Source organism: Macrobrachium nipponense, chromosome 23, assembly GCF_015104395.2.
Source record: "Macrobrachium nipponense isolate FS-2020 chromosome 23, ASM1510439v2, whole genome shotgun sequence".
NCBI lineage: Eukaryota > Metazoa > Arthropoda > Malacostraca > Decapoda > Palaemonidae > Macrobrachium > Macrobrachium nipponense.
In genome coordinates this window covers 5,859,374-5,886,863 of record NC_061090.1, presented here as the reverse complement: position 1 = coordinate 5,886,863, position 27,490 = coordinate 5,859,374, and the positions used below count along the sequence as shown (strand labels likewise).

The 27,490-nt window shown below is 35.8% G+C and overlaps 1 protein-coding gene across 2 annotated transcripts in view; it reads right to left on the bottom strand.

Annotated features, from left to right (window-relative positions):
- Positions 1-27,490, bottom strand: part of LOC135196135 (relaxin receptor 1-like) — a 518,632-nt gene that overhangs the window by 490,432 nt on the left and 710 nt on the right. The gene's annotated exons all lie outside the window — the stretch shown is intronic.

Sequence of the window (27,490 nt, the reverse complement as noted above, 5' to 3'; positions counted from 1 at the left end):
TATATATATATATATATATGTATATATATATATATATATATATATATATATATATATATAATTCGAGCTACAAATGTCCTTTAATATCTAAATTCGCTCTACCTCGGAATTGATATATTTTCATATATGTACCGAAGGGGAACTTTTTAGTTGATAATAATTTCGTCCCCACATGGGATCGAACCACCGTCCGAGTGGACAGGAACGAAATCAGGACAGACAGTGATGCTACCAAGTCAGCCAACAGAGATGGTATAAGTTTATATCGATTCTGACCCTAGAAATCACCCTCGAACTCGGTGTTTTCATAATTAGAATCGATATGAAACCCCGTCTACCATGTTAGCCACTTTGAGCGTTTGACCCACATAGCCTTTGTTATGAATAAATATCACATCGAACCGTGATTCATTTATATATCATTCGAGCTACAAATGTCCTTTAATATTTAAATTTGCTCTACCTCGGAATTGATATATTTTCATATATGTAATGAAGGGGAATTTTTTAGTTGATAATAATTTCTTCCCCACATGGGATCGAACCACCGTCCGAGTGGACAAGAACGAAATCAGGACAGACAGTGACGCTATCAAGTCAGCCAACAAAGATGCTATAAGTTTATATCGATTCTGACCTTAGGAAATCACCCTCGAACTCGGTGTTTTCGTAATTAGAATCAATATGAAACCCCGTCTATCATGTTAGCCAATTCGAGCGTTTGACCCACATAGCCTTTGTTTTAAATAATTATCACATCGAACCGTGATTCATTTATATATCATTCGAGCTACAAATGTTCTTTAATATCTAAATTCGCTCTACCTCGGAATTTATATATTTTCATATATGTACCGAAGGGGAATTTTTTAGTTGATAATAAGTTCGTCCCCACATGGGATCCGAGTGGACGGAAACAAAATCAGGACAGACAGTGACGCTACCAAGTCAGCCAACAGAGACGCTATAAGTTTATATCGATTCTGACCTTAGAAATCACCCTCGAACTCGGTTTTTTCGCAGTTAGAATCGACATGAAATCCCGTCTACCATGTTAGCCAATTCGAGCATTTGACCCACGTAGCCTTTATTACGTATAATTATCACATCGAACCGTGATTCATTTATCTATCATTGAAGCTACAAATGTCCTTTAATATCTAAATTCGCTCTACCTCGGAATTGATATATTTTCATATATGTACCGAAGGGGAATTTTTTATTTGATAATAATTTCGTCCCCACATGGGATCGAACCACCGTCCGAGTGGACGGGAACGAAATCAGGACAGACAGTGACGCTATTAAGTCAGCCAACAGAGACGGTATAAGTTTATATCGATTCTGACCTTAAAAATCACCCTCGATCTTGGTGTTTTCGTAATTAGAATCGATATGAAAGCCCGTCTACCATGTTAGCCAATTCGAGTGTTTGACCCAGGTTGCCTTTGTTATGAATAATTATCACATCGAACCGTGATTCATCGTATATCATTCGAGCTACAAATGTCCTTTAATATCTAAATTCGCTCTACCTTGGAATTGATATATTTTCATATATGTACCGAGGGGAAATTTTTTAGTTGATAATAATTTCGTCCCCACATGGGATCAAACCACCGTCCGAGTGGACGGGAACGAAATCAGGACAGACAGGGACGCTATCAAGTCAGCCAACAGAGATGCTATAAGTTTATATCGATTCTGACCTTAGAAATCACCCTCGAACTTGGTGTTTTCGTAATTAGAATCGATATGAAACTTCGTCTACCATGTTAGACAATTCGAGCATTTGACCCATGTAGCCTTTGTTATGAATAATTATCACATCAAACCGTGATTCATTTATATATCATTCAAGCTACAAATGTTCTTTAATATCTAAATTCGCTCTACCTCGGAATTGATATATTTTCATTTATGTACCGAAGGGGAATTTTTTAGTTGATAATAATTTCGTCCCCACATGGGATCGAACCACCGTCCCGAGTGGACGGGAACGAAATCAGGACAGACAGTGACGCTATCAAGTCAGCCAACAGAGACGCTATAAGTTTAAATCGATTCTGACCTTAGAAATCACCCTCGAACTCGGTGTTTTCGCAATTAGAATCGATATGAAACCCCGTCTACCATGTTAGCCAATTCGAGCGTTTGACCCACGTAGCCTTTGTTATGAATAATTATCACATCGAACCGTGATTCATTTATATATCATTCGAGCTACAAATGTCCTTTAATATCTAAATTCGCTCTACCTTGGAATAGATATATTTTCATATATGCACCGAAGGGGAATTATTTAGTTGATAATAATTTCGTCCCCACATGGGATCGAACCACCGTCCGAGTTGACGGGAACGAAATCAGGACAGACAGTGACGGTATCAAGTCAGCCAACAGAGACGCTATAAGTTTATATCGATTCTGACCTTAGAAATCACCCTCGAACTCGGTGTTTTCGTAATTAGAATCGACATGAAACCCCGTCTACCATGTTAGCCAATTCGAGCGTTTGACCCACTTAGCCTTTGTTATGAATAATTATCACATCGAACCGTGATTCATTTATATATCATTCGAGCTACAAATGTCCTTTTCTAAGGTCAGAATCGATATAAACTTATAGCGTCTCTGTTGGCTGATTTGATAGCGTCACTGTCTGTCCTGATTTCGTTCCCGTCCACTCGGACGGTGGTTCAATCCCATGTGGGGACGAAATTATAATCAACTAAAAAATTCGCCTTCGGTACATATATGAAAATATATCAATTCCGAGGTAGAGCGAATTGAGATATTATAGGACATTTGTAGCTCGAATGATATGTAAATGAATCACGATTCGATGTGATAATTATTCATAACAAAGGCTATGTGGGTCAAACGCTCGAATTGGCTAACATGGTAGATGGGGTTTCATATCGATTCTAATTACGAAAACACCGAGTTCGAGGGTGATTTCTAAGGTCAGAATCGATATAAACTTATAGTGTCTCTGTTGGCTGACTTGATAGCGTCACTGTCTGTCCTGATTTCGTTCCCGTCCACTCGGACGGTGGCTTGATCCCATGTGGGGACGAAATTATTATCAGCTAAAAAAATTCCTCTTCGGTACATATATGAAAATATATCAATTCCGAGGCAGAGTGAATTTAAATATTAAAGGATATTTGTAGCTCGAATGCTATATAAATGAATCACGGTTCGATGTGATCTTATTCGGTTCTATATATATAGTATATATTATTATATCTATATATATATATATAGATATAATATTATAGATATATATATATATATATATATATATATGTTATATATATATATATAATAGATATATATATATATATCTTATATATATATATATATATATATATAAATATATATGAATAATTATATATATATATATCTATATATTATATATATATATCATATATATATATATATAGATATATATATATATATATATAATACTATATATATATATTTGTATATATATATATATATATATATATATATATATATTATATATACTTATATTATATACATATATATATATATTATATATATATATATATATATATATATATTATATCAATATATATATAGATATATTGTATATATATATATATGTATATATACATATATATATATATATCTACTATCTATCTCTATATATATATATATATATATATATATATATATATTTATGTTATATATTATATATATATATATATATATATATATATATATAAATTGACGAGGAAGTAACCAAACAATTAAAATCGATGAATAAATTACCACGTAATTTCGATATTATTATCTGTATGAACGATTTAGATTTATGGCTTACAGTCTTCGTTGTGAGGACGAGAATGTTTTCATATTTTCTAATAATAACAATAATAATAATAATAATAATAATAATAATAATAATAATAATAATAATAATAATAATAACAATAACAATAATAATAATAATAATAATAATAATAATAATAATAATAATGACCACGTTGATTGCGTTGTCCAGATGTATCTAAAGATTACAGAGAGCTTTTGAGAAACTGCTTGGGTTTCATCTTACCCAATAATTCACTAGACGAGAGTTCAAACATGCTCGAGAGGGGTGGGTTATTGCTTGCATTTAACCGCCAGTTCATGAATAATTATAATAACAATAACACTGGGAAGAAGTTCATCAAATACAGAGAGAGAGAGAGAGAGAGAGAGAGAGAGAGAGAGAGAGAGAGAGAGAGAGAGAGAGAGAGAGAGAGAGAGTAGGAAGTCAAAGCGAATCTTAAGCACCAGAATGAAAACAGCAGGCAGAGCCAAAGAAGCGAACGAGAGTTTTAGCTTACAAGACGCGAATAAACTCCGAGATCCCTCGGCGATAAGAGGCGGGGAGGCGTCCCCTAGCTTGCTTTTCAACTCTCTTCTTAAAAGCACAAACAAGAGACTCCTCTCGAGGGTGGAAACGGCCGTCGAGACGGGGGATAAATGCAGATCACAATGGGACGTTACGACCATTCGTATGTCATAAAGGACAGAACAGAAGACAGACGAATAGCGGCCCGGGCAAGTAAGAAGGCCAATGCCAAGATTTAGAGGACAAAAACTGCCGTGTAATACATTTACCTCAGTCCTTCCTCTTTGACGCTGGGGTTTAATGTGGCTTTGATGAGATGCTGCAGAATAGATTCCTCTACGATGGCATCCCTCGAATTCTGGATGCAATTTGAGGGTTAATTTGGGTTTCAGTTACTCTCATGTGTCTCGAAGATGGCCATCAGCGATTTCTCAGCTATATGTCGGGATTCTGCTTTTGTTTAGGGGTTCTAGTGGGTTCTAAGGGCGCTGTTTGGTACTTATGAGGACAAAAATACCCTCGTGAAATAGGACGCAATCGTCGCAGCTTTTTGACAGAGAAAGCACTGATGGTCTAAAATAATCCAATCTTTAACGGGTAGAGTATTTCAATGGAAAACTTAACGGAAAAAAAAATATTTTGTAAAATTTTCAAATTTACCTGTGCCATCGAAACGTTAAAAAGACGGGAATATGGGAAAGGACCCAGGAGAACGTAACCATAACAACACACACGACGCGTTTTATCATACAGACGAGCTTGATGCCACGTGCTACTCATTGCTGGTACCCGGAGCTACCTGTAATGTCTCCTCTACCCTCCTGACCCCCTACCTACCCAGCCCCAACCTGGGGGACGATAAACAGGTTTTGTAGGAGGAGAGTTGATGTCACCCCTACCCTCCAGTTCCCTACCTACCCCGCCCAGACATACCGCTTTGCAAGGGATGGGTGGCTGTGTCATGCCTCACATATCAACCCAGGGAGGACAAACAAGACGCACTCGGATTTTATCATTACAGATGTTTATAAGTGAATATACGTTTTCTTCACTGGGCGGTTCTAATTTGTGTGATTCTGATTCTGTCCATTTACTATAAATCCTGTCTATAATTCTAACTTTAAAAACAAAGAAGCAGTTAACTCTAGGTTAATGTAAACCATTCTACTCACTCACATGTTTTCCCCCGAGATTTTAAATTGCTTCGTTTTCCCTGCTTTCTCAGTTTTTTTCTTTCCTCTTCTATTCCCACTTTCCTCAAGCCTGGGCTAGATGTGTGGATTAATTCACTAGTCCCGTATAAGTTCGCATAAAAGAGTATTGATTCTCAGTTCTCAATTTCGAATTATTTATTATTATTATTATTTCCATCGCCTACTCATTATATGTTACTATCATCATTTCCTCTGCTTAGCCATTCTATGTTATTATATGATTATTATCAAACCTATCACAGAGTAACAGACTCACACAGGTATGCTCGCTATCTCTTCAAAGAGAGGCGAGAATCAGAGAACGATAAAGTTGAAGAAGTTGAACAGCTTAGGTAGGATGAGACACAAGTCGTGGATGAATATAAAAGGCAGGAAGCAATGTAGCTGGGGCCGAATGCGCGCTACAAAAACCCTTTAGCCCTGTCCACAGTGTGCCGCTCTAGACTTACTGTAGGTGATATTCTTCCCCCAGCCCCTCATATCCTATACGTAGATAATCATTGATTGTATAACATATCCTCCACACAAAATTAAACGAAAAAGTACAGTGAATAGGAGTCTACAGAAGGTGGCCCCCTGTCCAGGATATCTGATATCCTATGGCTATTAATGTCCAAGAGCCTTCATGTAGGATATCTACTATCCTATGGCTACTAACGTCCAGTAGGAGGCTTCATGTATGGGTTATCCGATATCCTATGGTTATTAACGTCATTAGGAAGCTCTATGTAGGATATCTGATATCCTATGGATATTAACAATCATTAGGAAGTTCCATGTAGGATATCTGATATCCTATGGCTATTAACATCCTGGAGCCTTCATGTAGGATTTCTGATATCCTATGGCTAGTAACGTCCAGTAGAGGCTCCATGTATGGGATATCTGATATCCTATGGCTACTAACGTCCAGTAGGTGGCTTCAAGTATGGGATATCTGATATCCTATGGGTAGTAACATCCAGTAGGAGGCTCCACGTATGAGATATCTTATATCCTATGGCTAGTAACTTTCAGTAGGAGGCTTCATATAGGATATGATATCCTATGACTATTAATCTCCAGCAGGAGGCTTCATGTAGGATATCTGATATCCTGTGGCAACTAACGTTCATCTGGAGGCTCCAAGTGTAGGATATCTGATATCCTATGGCTATTAACATCCAGTAGGAGGCTCCATGTATAGGATATCTAATATCCTATGCCATTAACGTCCAGTGGGTGGCTCCCCAAAGTCCGATTAACCGGACGGACTCCACGAGAGTCCTTGAATCCTTCACGGGACCTGACATCTTATTACTATGAAGTCTGGATTCCCCATATGTGACAACCACCCCCTCGCCCCCTTCCTCCAACAACATCCCCCCCCCCCCCACCTCACCCCCTAACGAAGATCAACAGACGTTCAATTTGCCGAGTATAGAGACGCTGGAGATATGGAGATCGAGAAGGGACAGTAGAAGGCGGTCGAGTTTGTCCTATTGACATATTTTTCCATCCTTTGATTGACAGTTCAATCGAGAGGCCAAACGTTTCGTAATGACGAATGGAAATAGATACTGTGGTCTCTCTCTCTCTCTCGAGGATTTATGGTTGCGTGTGTCTGTGTTAAAACCGCTTTCATATTGAGACTTGTCAAGATGATTATTTTTCGACGAACTGAAAAACTACGGAGATCAAAGATTTCTCGAATGTCTTTTCTTTTTCATCATTCTCAAGAAACAATATAATTCAATATAACTTGAAGATTCTTTCTGAGACCGATGTTTCTAGGGAACTTGGAATTTCTCAAAGATTTTTCCTTTCACGAGAAAAATGCAATTAACAAAAACTTTTCAATGTTCTTCTTTCTAGGAACTGAGTGTTATGGGTGATATGCTAATTCTTAAGGACTTTTCCTGTTAACAGAAAAATGCAATTAACCTGATGAGCTGAAGAAATCCAGTTTTACTTTTCTGGGAAAGAAAACTATTGAGAAGGCTATTTGCCAGTCCGTCCCCACTTTTTCTCTCCGCTATCAGATCTTAAAAACTACTGAGGCTAGAGGGCTGCAAATTGGTTTGTTGATCATCCACCCTCCAGTTACAGCCCTCTAGCCTCGGTATTTTTTTTATTCTATTTAAGGGTAAAGTGAGCCATGATCGTGCGTCTGGTACCGCTACAGGTGCCAACAACACAGGCCACCACCGGGCTGTGGCTGAAAGTTTCATGTGACGCGGTTGGGAGTTTTATGTTCCGTGGCTGAGATTTTCATACAGAAAACTCGACTGCGCCGAAGAAACTTCTTCGCACTTTTTACATGTTTATCAATTACTTATTCTGTCAATTGCCATGTATTTCCATCAAAATTAAAAGAATTGTTTTTTATCAAACAAAAGTTTAAAGAAATCTATTAAGTTCAAAAGACTTATTAATAAAGACAGGGTTGAAAAAAAATATTTTCATTTTCAATAAATATTTGACTATTTTCTTGGCAAAAGAAAAAAAACTATACTGTATAAAGAGGCGTGAATATCAAAATTCGTCCTTTTTCTCAAAGGAATATGAATTTCTGTTCATCAGCAGGTACTTCAAAAATCTCCTAAGGCCTTGAGGCTGGGAAGATCTGCGAATGATCAATAACTCATTATTTCTTTGTGGCAAACAAAGAAACAAATCATCTTTGACAATGGTTTGTGACAATTGACTTTTCGGGATCAAATCAGTCCTGTACTTAGTTAAATCATCGACTACGTTTACAAATCAGACTTCACTCTCTCTTTGATGGTATAAACGACAAATTTCAATCATGGAAATCTGCACTTATCGAAATGCAAATATGAATAAAATCACAAATTCAATACTCCTTGTTTTCGATAACACGTAAATCAAACTGAGTAGCTGATATAGCTTTCTAAAGCAGGTCTTAATTCCAATAAAAGTGGGTTCGTGTACGCAACGGAAATCTTTCAATGGGCCAAGAAATAAAACCCTCCCCCAAAAAACATGTGATCCCGAAAACTTGTGGATCTGGCTAGCTCCTTGTGGCTGCTAGCTCCAAAATAAGGCCATTTTTCTGGTGCTCAGGAATATGCCTTAGCCAATGTATACTGACCTTCCGTAATCTTAATTGTCTGTTACTTGACTTAGGAGTAACCTCAAATACACTTATCTTGTTTTATAGCTTTCAAATGCATAGACACAGTAGATAGATAGATAGATAGATAGACGCACCTTGAATAATATACAAAGCATGTCTTGTTTTCCCAGTGGGCTCAATAGAAGATGCAACCGGTTGAATGGAGAGACCCCTGCGAATTGACTCCCAAATGGAGTCAACAAACGCGGGTGCTTGAGTGAACTGGAATGCAGTGGAGTGTGAGGACTGAGCCTTCTCTTTTTCAAGCGAAGTGCGGATGGGAAACTGAACCACAGTCTCTCTCTCTCTCTCTCTGTTTTCGTTGTTTATTTAAAGTTGTCTTTGACACATTTATCTGCAGTTCATAATCTAAACATTAATTGTTTGTCCTCTCTCTCTCTCTGTTTTTTATTTGACTCTGTGTACTGATCTCTCTCTCTCTCTCTCTGTTTTTTATTTGACTCTGTGTACTGATCTCTCTCTCTCTCTCTCTCTCACTCTCTGTGTTTTTTATTTGACTCTGTGTACTGATCTCTCTCTCTCTCTCTCTCTCTCTCTCTCTCTCTCTCTCTCTGTTTTTTATTTTGACTGTGTACTGATCTCTCTCTCTCTCTCTCTCTCTCTCTCTCTCTCTCTCTCTCTCTCTCTTTTTATTTGCATTTATGTTGTATGATACACTTACCTGCAATTCAAATTTTAAAAATGAAACTGTTTTTTTCTGTCTTTTACTGTGTGTGTTTGTGTTTATTGACATTTTCGTTGCCTGATACATCCACCTGCAGTTCACATTCTAAACAAAAACACAATTGTTATTCCTCTCTCTTCTCTCTCTCTCTCTCTCTCTCTCTCTCTCTCTCTCTCATTTTTAGTTTGACTCTTTTCGGTTTACATCCGAAGCAATAACGTCACCTCTTTCTCTCTCTTCTAGTTAAAAATTTTCGTTGTCGGATAATTTAATTGCAATTCACATTTTAAACAAAAACACAGTTCCCCCATCTCTCTCTCTCTCTCTCTCTCTCTCTCTCTCTCTCTCTCTCTCTCGCTCTCTCTCTCTCTCTCTCACTTCATGAGGGCTTTTATTGCTAACAGAGACCACCTACGACCTAAAACCGTTTCAATGTGCAAGGATTTACATCTGCCAACTCAAATACATTTCCATAATTATTATTATTATTAAAGTGGCGCACATTCACATAAGAAACATTTATAGATTGAAAAGTCCCACGAGAGGAATAGAGAACAACAGACCAAAGGAAGAAACGTATTTAAAAATAAATGCAATACATTTTATAGCCTCCAATCAATCGGTGATCTATGTTTACGATCTGATTTTATATTTACGTCATTAACAAAAAAATGTGAAACATTTTTGCGTGAAACTTTAACTTCATAAATAGCGTTACCTGCATTACGATTCAGCTCACAGCTTCAAAAATCTAAAGAACAAGATAAAAAGCAACAATCCCAAATTATCTGTCGTCGCAACTGCCCCGAAAATTACATAGCCTTGGACAAGAGCGTGATACCATAACTGCTTGGCTTGTTGGTACTTTTATGGAGGGATGAAATTATTTGCAACCACATAGTCAGAAAATTTGGTCAGAAAGGTAGTGAAGGTCAAAAGATGGGTCAGAATGCTCTGACGTGGTTTCATCGTATTGAAAAATGGAGGAAATGAGCAAAATATATTTATTATGCAAGTCATGAAAGGAGGATAAGAGGGCTGGATGTTGGACAGATTAGGTGTAAGAGGATTCTGGGTCGATATATGAAACAGCTAATGATGAGGAAATTTTCATCGTGAAGGACTCAGCCTTGAATCTGTATTTAAGGAATAAAAGTGTTAATGACTCCTGTTTAGCCATTCTCTTAATTCAACGGTCTCTTTGTATATATGTATGTGTATATATATAAATATATATATAATAAATATATATATAAAAATATATATATATATAATATATACCATATATAATACATATATATATATATATATATATATATATACTATATATATATAATACATATGTATATATAATTACATATATATATAGAATACATACATATAAGATATAATAAAAGTATAATATCATAGAATATAATATATCACTATATATAATCTATAATACATCACTGTATATATATTAATACATAATGATATATATAATACCTAGTATTATATATTATATATATATAAATACATATGACATATATATATAATACATAATATATATATTTATAATTAATATATATATAATACATATATATATTCTATATATATATTAGATATATATCATATATAGATACATATATATATATATATTATATATATAAACATATATATAATATATATTATATATATATATATATATATATATAATATATAAATACTATATATATATTATTATATTATATAATATACATCAATTATATATATACTACTATTATATATATATATATATATATATATATTATATATATATATATATATATATATTATTCCAAAACAACGGGTTCCAGCAAGACAACAGCTTACATGATCAGTTTATTTAAGAGACGTTTCGTGCCCCAAAACATTGGCACATCATCAGTCTGGAATAAAAATTTATTCTTTTTAACAAACAGTAAAATAATGTAAAAAGTACAATCCAAAAATATGAATTATTAAAAGTATTAAAAGACTACCTATCAGTTCAGAGAACAAGAGCAGAATGACTAGAAACGTGAGGACCGACCAAACTACACTTCAGGTCAACGAAAGGGGAGTGGCAGAGACGTAATTGTTTAAATTAGGCGATAGGTGTTTAATGTAAAGTGACTCAAGTGTTGTTAGAAAGGATGCTTGGGTTGTTGAGGTAAGGATAGAAAAATGTGTTTTTTCCATAGGAATCTTGCATTTTGAGGTATGTGTTCGAATACTCGAGAGTTCGGGATTCGATATCCTGGATCCCGTCCTATAGCTGAGTCCCATGTGACTATAATAACGGACTTGCAACAATCTCCGTGTTGAGCCAATATAAGTACCAAGGCATCTTGGGCATTCATATTAATAGATTACATTGGACAACATAAAATCTTGAAGCTTATCCTTGTAATTGAAGCTAACTATCGAGGCTACTTTTTTGGATTTACAGGGATTAGGGTTAGTCTTAGGAAACCTAATTCTTTTTCTATAATGTTTTTTATATTCAAGCATAGTTTATCTGTGTGGATAAAGGGAATTGATGCGTACATATTAAGTTTAAGTACGTTGAAACTAGCAGGGGGTGGAGATACGTAATTTGAAACCATTTTATTAATAATATTAAGAACAAATTGCTTTGGGTAGGAGTTAGCTGTAAAAAATTTCAGTAGGTACTCAATTTCATTATGGAAAGCAGACCAGTCAGACGTATATTTAAATGCTCTGTGTACCAACGTAATGACAGAGTTAGCTTTAAAGCCATAAAAACACGAACTGTAAAAATTATTTCCCAATCCAGTAAAAGTACTCTTGCGATATACACTAGTATTAAAACGTTGTTCACTCCTAGTAATTTTTACATCCAAGAAGGCTATTGAATTGTTGTTTTCAGTTTCTATGGTAAATTTCACGTTTGGATGAACAGTGTTGATATAATCAAGAAACTCGTAACATTGCCAACTGTGTTTAAACAGGGTAAAAGTATCATCAACGTACCTTCTATAGAATGCTGGTTTAAAATTATCAGGGCAACTATTTAAAAAATTTTCTTCAAGATGACTCAAAAAAGTTAGCAAATAAAGGTCCTAACGGTGATCCCATAGCAACTCCCTCGACCTGCGAGTAAAGCTGTTTGTTAAAAACGAAAGCCGAATCTTGCACAGCAAGTTCGAGTAGTGTCTTAAAAAGGTGTCTGCTAAAACCGTGAAATTCTTCTATACCCTCATAAACTTTATTAAGAATAATGTCTATGGTTTCTGTAACTGAAATTTTTTACAGCTAACTCCTACCCAAAGCAATTTGTTCTTAATATTATTAATAAATTGGTTTCTAATTACGTATCTCCACCCCCTGCTAGTTTCAACGTACCTAAACTTAATATGTACGCATCAATTCCCTTTATCCACACAGATAAACTACGCTTGAATATAAAAAAACATTATAGAAAAAGAATTAGGTTTCCTAAGACTAACCCTAATCCCTGTAAATCCAAAAAAGATAGGTAGCCTCTTAAATTACAAGGAAAAGCTTAAAGATTTTATGTTGTCCAATGTAATCTATAATTATGAATGCCCAAGATGCCTTGGTACTTATATTGGCTCAACACGGAGATTGTTGCAAGTCCGTTATTATAGTCACATGGGACTCAGCTATAGGACGGGATCCAGGATATCGAATCCCGAACTCTCGAGTATTCGAACACATACTTCAAAATGCAAGATTCCTATGGAAAAAACACATTTTCTATCCTTACCTCAACAACCCAAGCATCCTTTCTAACAACACTTGAGTCACTTTACATTAAACACCTATCGCCTAATTTAAACAATTACGTCTCTGCCACTCCCCTTTCGTTGGCCTGAAGTGTAGTTTGGTCGGTCCTCACGTTTCTAGTCATTCTGCTCTTGTTCTCTGAACTGATAGGTAGTCTTTTAATACTTTTAATAATTCATATTTTTGGATTGTACTTTTTATTTTATTTTACTGTTTGTTAAAAAGAATAAATTTTTATTCCAGACTGATGATGTGCCAATGTTTTGTGGCACGAAACGTCTCTTTAATAAACTGATCATGTAAGCAGTTGTCTTGCTGGAACCCCTGTTGGAATGTGTAGCTGTCTGCCCGCTGTCATTATATATATATATATATATATATATATATATATATATATATATATATATATATTATATATATAATACATATATAGTACATATATATATGTATATTTATATTATATCTATATATATAGAGAGAGAGAGGAGAGAGAGAGAGAGTTCTTGTTCTTCTGTGGTGCTATCCCACGAAACGGCGTATTTATTATCAACTAAAAAATTCCCTTTTGGTTAACAATGAAAATATATTATTTCCGAGGTAGAAAGAATTGGGTATAATATATATATTTTGTATGTATATAATATATATATATATATACATATATATATATATATATATATATATCTATGTTATGTTATGTATATATACATACTATATATATATACTCTATAAGATTACAACTTCTACCAAAAGAAGTGTGGTCCTTTCACAGTAAATAAGTGTATGGCAAAACAAGGAAACCTGTGGCATCACTTGACTTCTCAAGATGATTAACTGCTTGTAAAATGAGAGCATTATTCCTCTTCAATATGACGAATGTGACTCGTACAATAAGTTTACTTTCATGTGACAACGCCAGAAGGCAATTTGCTCCAATTTTATCCTGGCAAACATTCATGATAATTTTTCCCAACCTGGTGTTGCTTATCTGCCTCGTAATCTATTATTTAGAACAGAATTGGAATAGAATACAGAATCTAGGACAAAGGCCAAGCTCTGGGACCTATGAGGGCATTCAGCGCTCAAGGGGAAATTGACAGTAAGAAGGTTAAAAGGGAAGGAAAACCTCACACTTGCACCCTGAAACAAATGTTAAAGAGGATGGACAGTCAGATTGAAGAAAGAGAATAAGAATGAAGGGAAAATAAAAGGAATGAAAGAAGTCGCAGCTGAGGGCCGAAAGGACGCTACAAAACGCTTAAGTCATGCCTAAGTGCACCGCGTGAGGTGCACTGACGGCACCACACCCCTACGGGGAAATAAAGCGATGTATTCGATTATTTAAAAATCGTTACTGAATAAAAGAAAAAATAAATAAATAAATTTAAAAAGGTGCCTTTCGGTCCCCCACTCCCCCAAAGGTCTATAGAGTATTCTATAGACCTTGGATCCCCCGTTCAAGCATATTCCGATGGTTTTATTTTGTCCTTATGACCGACGTCTATCCGTAATCGATTCACGAAACAAACTTTCCTTCTGAATTAGTTTGCCAGCTCTTGTTTTATCTTCCATCAGACTGTCGATCAATTATCATGGAGTGTTGTATTTTTCAGTAACTCGTAATATCTCTTTCCTCCTCAGGGGATATTGCTTCGTTTTCAGAAAATGTTGAGGAAAGAAAAGCGACAAAAGGCAATATGAAAGACTGGTCATGGGTTTTCATTAACTGAAAATTTCTCTCTCTCCTCTCTCTCTCTCTCTCTCTCTCATACACACGAACAGATATATTACGGTACGTTTTTTCTCTTGTGTTCGTCTGTCTCACCGTCAAATCATTTGGGAGCTGATGAAATTTTTGTTTTTCTAGACATTTTAGGGGCATTTGCTATAAATTCTGTAATTTATCGAAATACGTTTGGTTCCTTATATATGTAACTCTGCCTCTGGTATGAGAATTCTTAGGAATTAAACAGTGTTCCTTTATATTCTCTCTCTCTTTCTCTTTCTCTCTACACAGTAAAGAAGACACACTAGATGACTGAAACAGTTTCAGCCTTACATGAAGCTAAGGCGAAAGCCAAATGTGAGAGATGCTGGAAAGAGTAGTGGTAATTTTGAGAGTTTCCAGACAGACCGAAGAATGCTCGTAATGCTTCCGCTTTTGGGCGTCATTGTGCCACTTTGCCTCTACTGCCAGACTTTGAAGATCTGATGTTTGTCTTTAAGTATTATTCTTTAAGAGATGCAGTTGCGAGTCCCACGCCCAAGAACCCACCGATGGTCACACGATGCCGTAGCTCAGCGCTTCATTGAACTGGGGGAGAGGGAGGCGGGGGTTTAGTGTGACTAAGACGTCATCTGTTGCAAGTTTTAGTTTTCTTTTAATCGAGACTCCCTTATTTTCTGCTCCTGCAGGGGAAAAATAAGGTCTCCAGCCAACCCAATTGGGAAGAGCTAACACTCCTAAATACGTAATCCACGTCTTGATTATCTTATCTCTGAAATGTAATCACGCATGACTGAAAGCCGTTGTTGGGAAAGTGCTTGGCTTGTCTGACAAGTGGACATAATCTAGACATGACGTCACATCCGGGACACTGGCATCCCTCCAAAGTGATCACTTCAGAGAGAGATCCAAGAGAAGATTCTTGAAGCCGCTGCCAAATCACATTTCCAGGCTTATTTGCTGATGGAATTGGATGCTGTTCTGAAGATTTTAGGGAAATAGTGGTTGAGATTCTCGCCTCTCAAGCTAGGGGTCCGGAGTTCGATTCCAGTGCGAGGTGGACCGATTGAATACCATTATACACATGTTGCATTAAACAGGGAACTATGTATTTGGTGGTTAGTTGAATGTCGAGGGTATTAAAACTGGAGGAGAAGAACAAGGGGTTAGCAACCTCACTCCAAAGGATTCGCTGGTATTTCCATCCAAAAGAAATGGCTACAAGATAAACAAAACCAAAGTTACAGCTACATTCATCCTTCGATTTATCAGTCGAAGAAAGAAAGCCTTTCTTTTCCTTCTTCTTTCAAACGATCTCATTTTCTGACATCATCACTGAAGACTGGCATTAGGAAATGGCACCAAAGGGAATAAACACAAAAGTTAGTATTGTTCCTCCAACCTTTGGACGAGATATCAACGAGATATCACTTTTTCTATCCTCTATGCAATTTCTATATGTTGCATATGGTATCTGTACCAGGTCACGGGGTATTGTAGTTCCCAGAATGCCCCTGGCGTCCCGTATACAGCGAATGGTTTTTAAACTTATCGTCAAGCATTTAATTTATATTTCTTTCTATTCTGCTAACAGCTGTTACCGTCATTTTAATATAAAAAAAAACGATCATAACTTAATCATAATTTTAGAACAAGTTTGCAGGAAAACCGTTCACGGTTTTAAGATCTACAACTTTTACATCTATTTTTAAATATCGTTCTCGGAGAAACTGCTGACGGTAACGAGATCTTAAACATCTTCACAGATCGCTTAATATGCCTGGCAGACGATCGATTATAGCAACCAGATATTTAGAGGAAACTGCTACTCCGGCCAGAATAGCTGTTACTTATACACGAAGAAGACGCCTTCAAGAAATGATGATACTCAAGGAGGGAGACCCCAGGGTGATAGTTTCCGTTTCAGTTGCTCCTTTAAAATTTGTTTTAATTTTTATTTCTTTGTAAACACTGTAATTATCATCTAGCACAGCTGAAGAGGACCTAAGTGAAGGTCGAAAGCTCCTGTTTTGTGTTTAATCCCTCAAATTTTATTTTATATTATTATATAGTCGCTTTTTTTTCTTAACAATTCGATACAAACACGACTACAATGATCACAGCTATCTCTTAAACACTATTATAAATGACCAACTCGTGGCAAAACACTGATAGTGATCGCTGTATCACTGTATCCGCCTTACACTCAATATTTCCGAGAATGACGAGGCTTTAGAGTCTGAGCGGCCTTTGACCTCTCTTCCGTCCTCATTAGCTGATGATTAGTATACTTGACCCAATACTGACCTCGAGAGGAGGAAGCTAGAAACTTTCCTAGACAGTCAGTAACCCCCAAGGGTTTTAACCCGGTATGCATACACCTTTGCGGGGTGTTTAGTATAAAGACCGCTGGGAATTGCCGTAAAAACATAAACAAAAGACTGTCAATATCATTAAGATAATGACCCCAAGGGTTTTCGGGGGTCGCTATCTAGGACTATTATGTATTCGGGGTCCTTATATCTATGATATTGACAGTCATTTGTTTGTTTTTACGGTCATCCCCAGACGGTTTGTACTAAACACGCAGCATAGGTGGATACATACCGGGTTAAAAACCTTAGGGGTTATTATCTAGGAGAGAGATCTGAAGAAGCTATACGGGTCTCCATGAAAGGCCAATTCCTAATTTAAATGCTTACACGCAATCAGTATGAATGTGGCGGTACATAACCAGCTGTAACTGACTGTCGCTAATGTTCTGCGCATTTTTATAGGTAGCTTCTATGCAGTTTTGAGGAGAAGTACCTGTCTTTTATTTTGCGTTTGAAGTCATCACAAGCACACTCATTCACACATATTTTGTGTGCAGGCAATGACGAGACCTTAATGGCAGTTTTATATTTCAATTTTTCCATACAAATACGTGAAAAGAACAAATTAAAATGAGGAGATGAATAAGGGACTAAATGAAAAAAGAAATTTCGGAAATTAAAGTCAATTAGACATAAGTAACAGACGCGATGCATGAAGATTACTGTTTAAGTCAAACCCAAGAAGTATTTGGCACAGAAATATTCCATTCAAAACCAAAAAGTTATGTATTTTGACTGACACTACTTCAACCCTGACACTGGTAATGTGGAAAGAAGGCAGGTGAACATTTGCATACAGTGAGCACAATGTTAGTATAACGACTGAGGCAGAAATAGAGATACGTATGACCTAACAAGTCAAAACACCCATTTGTTGAAAACATTATCGTTACTGAACACCTCAAAGCCGATGACTCGTTTGATAATTTTCCAGTTTTCAATTAACCTGGAACCATTTTACAATGATTAGTGGAGCATAAAAGATCAGCAAGATATTGTGCCGAAGGTTCGAGAATTTGGGTACGTAAGCGGAACTCTGGTCATATCGTAAACTGGAATGAAGCCAAGGTTTTTTTTTTTTTCAAGAGCAATTGCCCGAGCAAAATTAAGATTCTGGAGCCTGCCATCATTAATCAAACGGCGAATAAGAATTAATCAAGGGGCCACTGGATATCCAACTACACAGACGATTTCATTCGAAGGCCAATTCTCATACAGATGTTTTAAGGGTCCTGACCCCACGGTGGTCAACAAAGGTGTACACTGATGGACCTCATAAGAACGAATTCTTCAGCCCCACCATCATAGGCCAAGAAAGTAAGTTTATCATCATCTCTAATCTTTTCAAAGTCGTTCCGTAAAATGCCAGTAACAAGGTAGCAGTAGTTCTCGGGTTGACGCATCGGCAACCGAAATATATGGCCTTTTTTCAATTATTTTCATATATTTTTAATATATATATATATATATATATATATATATATATGTATATATATTTATAGTATGTGTATGCTGAATTCACTATACCTTGGGAATAATTTTCATCATAGGAATTACACAGGTTATTCTACCTTGGCCAAGATTCGAACCTTGCATTTCAAGTTAGTGCATGCCCATTGAGTCTACTGCTACCCATCTATAACTCGCAAAGGCAAAAGGCATAGATTCGCGTCCTGTTCAGGGTAAGTGTACTCATAAATATTCCCCCCAAGGCGTAAGCCATTTCCAGCGTATAAGGAATTCGATATCAAAGGGGTTATTTGTGGCTAAATATTTGAAAGTATGAAAATATCACGTGTAAAAGTAGCGAGAATCTCGTGTACATGTATGTTTATATATATATATATATATATATATATATATATATATATATATATATATATATGTTTATATATAATCACATTACTGTGTTTCATATACGAGCATTGGGCGACAAATGTCCTTAAATATCCAATTAGCTCTACCTCAGAAATGATATATTTTCAGATCACGTATGAAAATATATTATTTCCGAGGGTAGCGATAATTGGATATTAAAGGTCATTTGTAGCTTAATACTTATATATATATATATATATATATACACACACATATATATACATATAGATATAGCTATATATATAGATATAGATAGATATATACCTATATACATATATATATATATGTGTGCTTAAAAAATCACTGTAGATGCACGTGACTTCAAATATAAGCGAATCCCACTCAGACATTGTCAAGGAGTTAATGAAGTACAATTGGAGAGAAAGGTCTCAGGTACAAAACAAGATCAAGAATACCAGATGGTTAATTGTCAAAGGGTAAAAATTAAAAGAGATAATCCAGGATTATCGGATATCACACGGTCACAAACCTAACCGAAATTACAAAGTGCCTTTACAGTCCAAAACATGTAAAAACTGAATATATTAATTTTATTGCTTATATTTATCTACAACTTTTTTCATAATGAAAGCATCAAGTTTAAATAAACCAAGACTTAAATTTAGAACATTTCTATTATTTGACTTGATGAAACAAGATTCAATGATATTCCTTTTAACTGTGTCATTACAAGGGATTATCTCTTTTAATTTTTACCCTTTTGACAATTAACCATCTGGTATTCTTGATCTTGTTTTGTACCTGAGACCTTTCTCTCCAATTGTACTTCATTAACTCCTTGACAATGTCTGAGTAAAGACGAAAGCGCTTGGGATATCTGACTATCATTTTCCTGTGGGATTCGCTTATATATATATATATAATATATATATATATATATATATATATATATATATATATAATATATATATATATGTATATACTATAACTGGTAAAAATGTTCTGTTCCTAAAGAATTCCATCTAATAAAATGCCAAAATATAGAAAGTCAGTACTATATTTCAGAGAATGCTGTCTCTCTTTTTAGGTAGGTAATGAATGAGAAAAGTTACAGAAAAGGAGGCATTTATACCAAGAGATACATCTATAGGTAAGGTTGTTTAACAAGGTTACCCCGGTTGATAATTCTTCTTTATTTTACTTACGCATTGGTTCAAGGAAGATTTTATCAATGATATCTGAATCCCAGGCGCCCTTTGAGATGTTCATTACCTGCTTTTGTTTAATCAAGGCTGACGCTATCAACTGGCTTTTGTACCGACCTTTGGTGCTATAAATTATATGTGACCAATTCCAGCTTATTCTGTGGTTATGGTTATTTATAAGGTTAAAAATAGCTGAGCTCTGTTGTCCATACCTAACTGATCGTTTATGTTGATTAATCTCTGGGGAAGTGATTTTCTTGTAAACCCGATGTAAGATTGGTGACAGTCCATGCATGGGATTATGTATATTCCTCTGTCCTTGGGGTTGTCTTTTGTTGGGCGTTAATCAGGGATTTGGGTAGGCAAAGGCAAAAGGATTAGATTTTCCAAGGGTCTGGATCACCATCTTCCAAGGACAGAGAAGTATACATAATCCCATGCATGGAATGTCACCAATCTTACATTGGTTTTACAGGAAAATCACTTCCCCAGAGATTAATACAACATAAACGGTCAGTTATGTATGGACAACAGAGCACAGCTATTTTTAACCTTATAAATAACCATAACCACAGAATAAACTGGAATTTGTCACGCATAATTTATAGCAGCAGAAATCGGTACAAAAGCCAAATGATAGAGCCAGTCTTGATTAAACAAATACAGGTAATGAACATCTCAAAGGGCGCCTGGGATTCAGATATCATTGATAAAATCTTCCTTCAACCAATGCTTAAGAAGACTGATGAGAAATTATCAATCGTGGTGACCTAGCTAAACAGCTTTACGTGTGGATGGATCTCTTGGTATAAATACTGCCTTTCTGTAACTTTTCTCATTCATTACCTACCTGAAGAGAGTGATGGCAATCTCTGAAATATAGTACATACTTTTTATATTGTGGCCTTTTCATATACATATATATATATATTATAGTATATATATATTGATACTATATCTATTATTATATTATATATATATATATGTATATGAAAAAGGCCACAATATAAAAAGTATGTACTATATTTCAGAGACTGCCATCACTCTCTTCAGGTAGGTAATGAATGAGAAAAGTTACATATATATAAAGTTATATATATATATATATATATATATATATATATATATATATATACTATATATATATATATATATATATACGTACTATATGTATAATATATATATACATATATATATATATATATATATATATATATATATATATATATATATCGCAGCATCTCTTGCTCCCTGGTACATCTCAAAATATCTTAATCGACATCTCTCTCGCAAGCGCTTGGCAAAATTATTCAATCTCCAAGACAATGTGCCTCATTCAAGCAGGAGGAAAACCTGCTCTCTCTCTCTCCTGTCTCTGAGAAACGTAAGAAAGGTGTAATTCTTTAATTAAAGAAAGAAAACTGTTATTTTTCAGCGAGAAAGAAGCTGGAGACTTTTTTTTAGACACGAAAAATATAAGAAACTTTTAACATCTATAAATGTATCTAATATTTTGAATGACATCATTTTGTCTGCACTCACTCCCTCAAACCGTGTAATCTACGTTCGATCCCCGGACCAAGCGAGCAATGGAACGGCTCGGGCGTGCGTTCTCGAAAATCCAGCGCCCCTAAGTTGACCTAAGTCATACATTAAACGCAATGATTGTTAGTCGACTCTTGTGGGTCGCAGCTGAAGGCAGCGAACGAAAGCAGAAATACGTCAAAATATATAGAGGAATGTCACGATTTAAAACTGGAAGGCCTCGATGAGGTCATCCTCAGCCACACCTGGATTATTGAACCTTTCCTATAAGATACCTGTCACCTCTGCTCCCTCCACCTCTTCTTCCACCTTCCTGTGTTATTCTCTCTTCCTCTGTCGACCTTTCCGTCTCCCCTCTTCAACTACCCACCTTCTTTCCCCAGTTTCTTCTGCTTCTTCTCCTTCCTTATCTTCCCAAGTTCCAATTCTTCGAACCCTACGCTCTCCACTTCCTCATTCCCTTCTTATCATATCATTCCTCTTTTCTCTTTCGTTTCCTGCTACTTCTCATAATTTTCTCCCGTCCCCCTTCACTCTCTGTCCCTCTCCCTCGCTCTCTCCCTGGCCCCGCTAAAAAGACAAAAAATCATGAATCGACTCACTCCAGGAACGAGACAGACATTACAATATTGCCTTGCTAATTACAATGTCTTCGAGACGCAAGCTTAGAGAAAAGAATGACTGGCGTAGCTGATATTCTCGTCTGGAAAGGAGGAGAGAGAGAGAGAGAAGGATCACCTTCCTCCCCTTTTCGGGACAATTGGAGAAAAACTCAAGAAACGGAGACAAGTGCACGAAAGAAATCAATATTTCATTTTATGGAGAAACATTTTCCAGACTTCACACAGCTATAAAAAAAAATATATAGATGGCAGATAGATCTTCACCGTACAATCCGTATTCTCTTTCAAATAAAAAGAGTAAGGGTAAGAATAGAATAGAATATATAGAACTTAAGCCAACGGCCAAGCCCTGGGGTCTATTAGGTCATCCAACGCTGACACGGAAACTGACAGAGGCGTAACAGAATCAATTGTTAGGAGAGGGTGGAAAGGAAGATAGAAGAAAGAGAATATGAACGGTGGTATAGTAAAAGGAATAAAGGGGGCTGAAGCTAGAGGCCAAAGGGGCGTAGCAAAGAACCTTAAGTAATGCCTACAGTGCACCCCCATGATGTGCACTGACGGCACTAACCCCCTACTGGGAAGTAAGAGAAAGAGAGAAAAAGAGACCGTGTAATTCACTCTGTGAACGAAACGATTACCTTCGAGTATATTACTCGCAATGCCGATAAATGCTGTTGCGGTAATGGACCATTTCTCCTTTTTTATGAGACAGGATAAATATACTAAGCGGTTCTTAAGCTCCCTCTCCCTCTCTCTCTCTCTCTCTCTCTCGCTACCCCCTTATGATGTCCAGCAATCTTACACTAAGAAGACAAGGGTGGTACGGAAGCAACGAAAAATATCTGTATTATTTTAAGTGCTTCTTCATCTTTCATTATCTTATAGGAATGACTGTCACATGAATTCTACTTGATAGATGAAGTTAAGTTTGTCCTATGTTGCAAGAAGAATAATTTGAACTCTTTGCAGTTATGATTTTGATATGACCATAAGTCTTCCTCATTTCAATGATTCCGTTAACACGTATTAACGGAATCGGAGAGAGAGAGAGCGAGAGAGAGAGAGAGAGAGAGAGAGAGAGAGAGAGAGAGAGAGAATATCACCCAAATTAATGTTATGATTTTAATATGACCAGAGGGTCTCTTTTTATTTCATTCTTAGTTTATTTATCTTCATTATAAAATGAAAAGCGTTAACTGCATGAGAGAGAGAGAGAGAGAGAGAGAGAGAGAGAGAGAGAGAGAGAGAGAGAGAGAGTAATCGCAATCACTGTTACGATTTTGATATGACCAGTAAGTCCTTTTGATTTGAACCTTCGTCGATTTATTTTCTTTGTAAACTGAACGTTTTAACTGAATCAAGGAGACGAAATAAGTTTATAAAAGCTTAAATCGCTGTAATTGATGGCGTTACCCAGAAACGACGGTATACGGTAACAATATTTCGTAAGGATTGTATAAATGCAACTAAAGTTAGCATAAATAAATAAATAGATAAATATATAACCGAAATTATTGAAGATTTAGAGGAGACTGCAGAGACGAAAACTCGTTTTAAGTTGAACGGAGGAGATTGTCTAAATTAATTTAGCCAAAAGTTTGAGAGTAATTCATTATTTCTAATTTTCTGAAATGAAGCAAGACAATGCTTTTAAGCGAGCAGACAGAGAGGAACTATGCAGAATATGTATGCAAGAAAGAACACTATACAGCATCCCTTCAAGGAAGCCTTGCCTGTAGAATGTTGGTGAATGTAGTCGAACTCTACAGGTATCAGTTTATGAAATGAGGAAGAGAGAGTACACAAGATGGTTGATTTATTTATTTATTTATCTTAATGATGCTGAAACGACTGTTGGCCATCTTAAGAAATTGAACTTGGGGAAAATTCTAACGTGTGCAGGCACGAAATTCATAATAAATGTTACTGAGAATATGAAAATATGTACTATGTTAAGAGTAAATGGAAGCTGTCTCTCAATACAAGAACAAAAACATCAATCGTTGCACGGCATTTTGCAATAAAAAATTGTTTTAGCAAGAATAGGCGAAGATGTAAGTTACCAAACAGGAAAGGCAAGGAGACCTGAAGTTTGCAGATTTGAGAAACGAAGAAGAACGGGGCGAAAGGAAAATCAGGAAAGTCAAGAAGGGTTGCTACATGATAATCCAACGGGAAAGACGACAATCAAGGGAAAGCCGTAGGTCCAGAAAATGACAGCGTCTGTGAAGAGTTATGAGGTTTAAAAAAAAAAAAAAGGAAAAAATCGAAGATGAATTCCTAAAGAAAGGTAAAAGTTTCAGAATAAGAAGGAATAAAGATTGTAATATCTTGATGTGGTTTAATATGGAAGAAGGAGTTACGAAAGACAGACAAACCTATGAAGAGTCCTGATTTGGCAAGAAGAGTTAGGCCCCCATACACTGAATGACTGCCTGTATATCGTTCGCAAAAAAACACTGTGTATAGGCTTGTCTGATTGCAGAAGTGGGCAGATCTTCGTGTCCGAACGATCTCAGCGGAAATCTGTCACGACCATGTTGCTGGCTTGCGACTTGAAGTCTGTCATACACAGATCGTTCATGTTTGGGTTTGTCTGCTGATATAACGCTATCGCGCGCGTCCCTTCTAGAGATGAGGCCATGTCTTCTCGAGACAAAGTCTTTGTTCAGACTGAAATCGGTGCAGAGATCGTTCATACTGTATAAATAGTGTGTGTGGGAGTTAATAACGACAATCGTTCAGTGTACGGGGGCCTTACGAAAACGACAGACTGACTTCTGAAGAGACCTACTGGCTTCGGAAGAGACCTGATCTAGCAGAAGCATTTACGAAAAATACAGACTGATAATGCGACCTGATCCGCAGGAGTTACGAAAGAGACCAACAGAATTCTGAAGAAAAAGATGTACTTGTAGATTTCGTGTAATGAGAGGCTGATTACGCAATTGAGCAGCGTAAGTTTTAGAGACGGCGTCTCACAGTTCAACAGACCCAACACACTATCAAAAGTGCAACTGAACGACAGGCACACGGCACGTGGTGGGTTCCAAATTTAGTATTTACTAGGTTTAAGAATACGTTCACGAATTTGTTATCATCTGTATTCAACATTACATGACTTCATTCCTGACTCACGAGTTAACAGACATAAATACTCACATTCATGTAGATATTTACATAAAAAGCTTAATCAAAACCCCATACAATTGATTCCCTCTTTCTCTTTATATGTGTGTATGTATATAATATTATATTATATATAATATTATATATATATATGATTATCCTAGAGTACATATATCGAGCTACAAATGTCTTTTAATATCTAATTCGCTCTACCTCGGAACGATATATTTCATATATGTAAACCGAAGGGGAATTTTTAAGTTGATAATAATTTCGTCCAATTATTACCTACTAAAAAATTCCCCTCCGGTTTACATATATGAAAAATATATCAATTCCGGAGGTTTAGAGCAATACAGTATATATAAGAATATATATATATATATATATATATATGTATATATATATATATATATATATATATATATATATATATATATATATATATATTATGTATATATATACTATATACTATATATATATATATATATATATATATATATATATACAATACATATATGTAAAGGAAATTTGTAGCTCGAATAATTTATATGAATCACGGTGATGTGATAATTATTCATATATATATATATATATATGATATTATATATATGATGTATATATATAGGAAAAGAAGTGTGATTTAGGATATAGAGGGATATTTGACTGCTTTGATGTCAGTGGGTCTATGACACGAGTGAGTTCTCTCTCTCTCTCTCTCTCTTCTCTCTGAAGTGCACAACACGAGATGTGCAAAGAAATGCCAGTCAATTTTGGTGCCGAGTTACTGAATAGGAAACTGAGTCATGAATCGAGTGGGCTATGGTTGAAGATTGCAGATGGCGCCTTGCTGGTCGACGATAATGAAGAGGAACTGTAAAAGCTAATAAAACAATCTGAAAGCATGTGGAAGATGAGAAAGCTGCTGGTAAGTAGACTCCAGAATGATGTAGCAATGAAAGGTAATATAGAAGGTGGAAGAACAAACAATGCTGATTCGTAGGAGCAACTGGGCGAAAATCGAGGCGAGTCACTAGTAGGTGAAGTAAGAAAGATCAGTGGAAAAAGATTGAGAAGAGATTTGAATTGTCTACGAACAACAAGATGGAAATAAGGGATTGCTGAGCCACTTTTCCTTTATGAATGAGATGTGTGGATTTGATTCATAATGAATCTGTTGAGAATTAATCATGTATAGAGTATAGGCTATACAAAGTTAAATAGCTCATGGCTAAGAAATATAGAGATAGGTAGGAGTGGTAGGTTAGTGAGGGTGAAATGATGTAGCAGCGTATTTTGAGGTGGTCTGGCCTCGAGGAAAGAATAAAATACAACCCACAGTGAAAACGCATAATTCAGAAGTTTCAGGAAGCAAGAGGAGAAGGAAAGCCTCAAAAATGGTTAGATAGATGACGTGAAAAAGAAAGCTACAAAAAGAACATTTACAGCCAGGACGCGCGACGAGAGCAAATGGTACAATGTGTAAAGGGTACTTGACATATCGCTGATGTGCCTTCTGTGTGAGAGCATGAGGCGGCTAATATTGTGGAAATTTTACTGCACAAGGGAGTTCATCCACGAATCATAAGCTGAAGTTTGAATAAGGCTAGCGTTAATTATGTTGCTTTTACTTTGGAACCATCCCTTGCTAGAAGAAGATTTGGCTTTTTATAATTATATATATTATAATATAGGATATATATATTAATATTAATTATAATATATATCTATAATATATTATTATATATATTATATATATATATATAATATTATTATTATATATATATATTATATATATATATATCTGTTATTGGAGAGTTCATGAGGCGGCTTTTAATATTGTGGAAATTTTACTTTGGCACAAGGGATTTCATCCACTAATCATTAA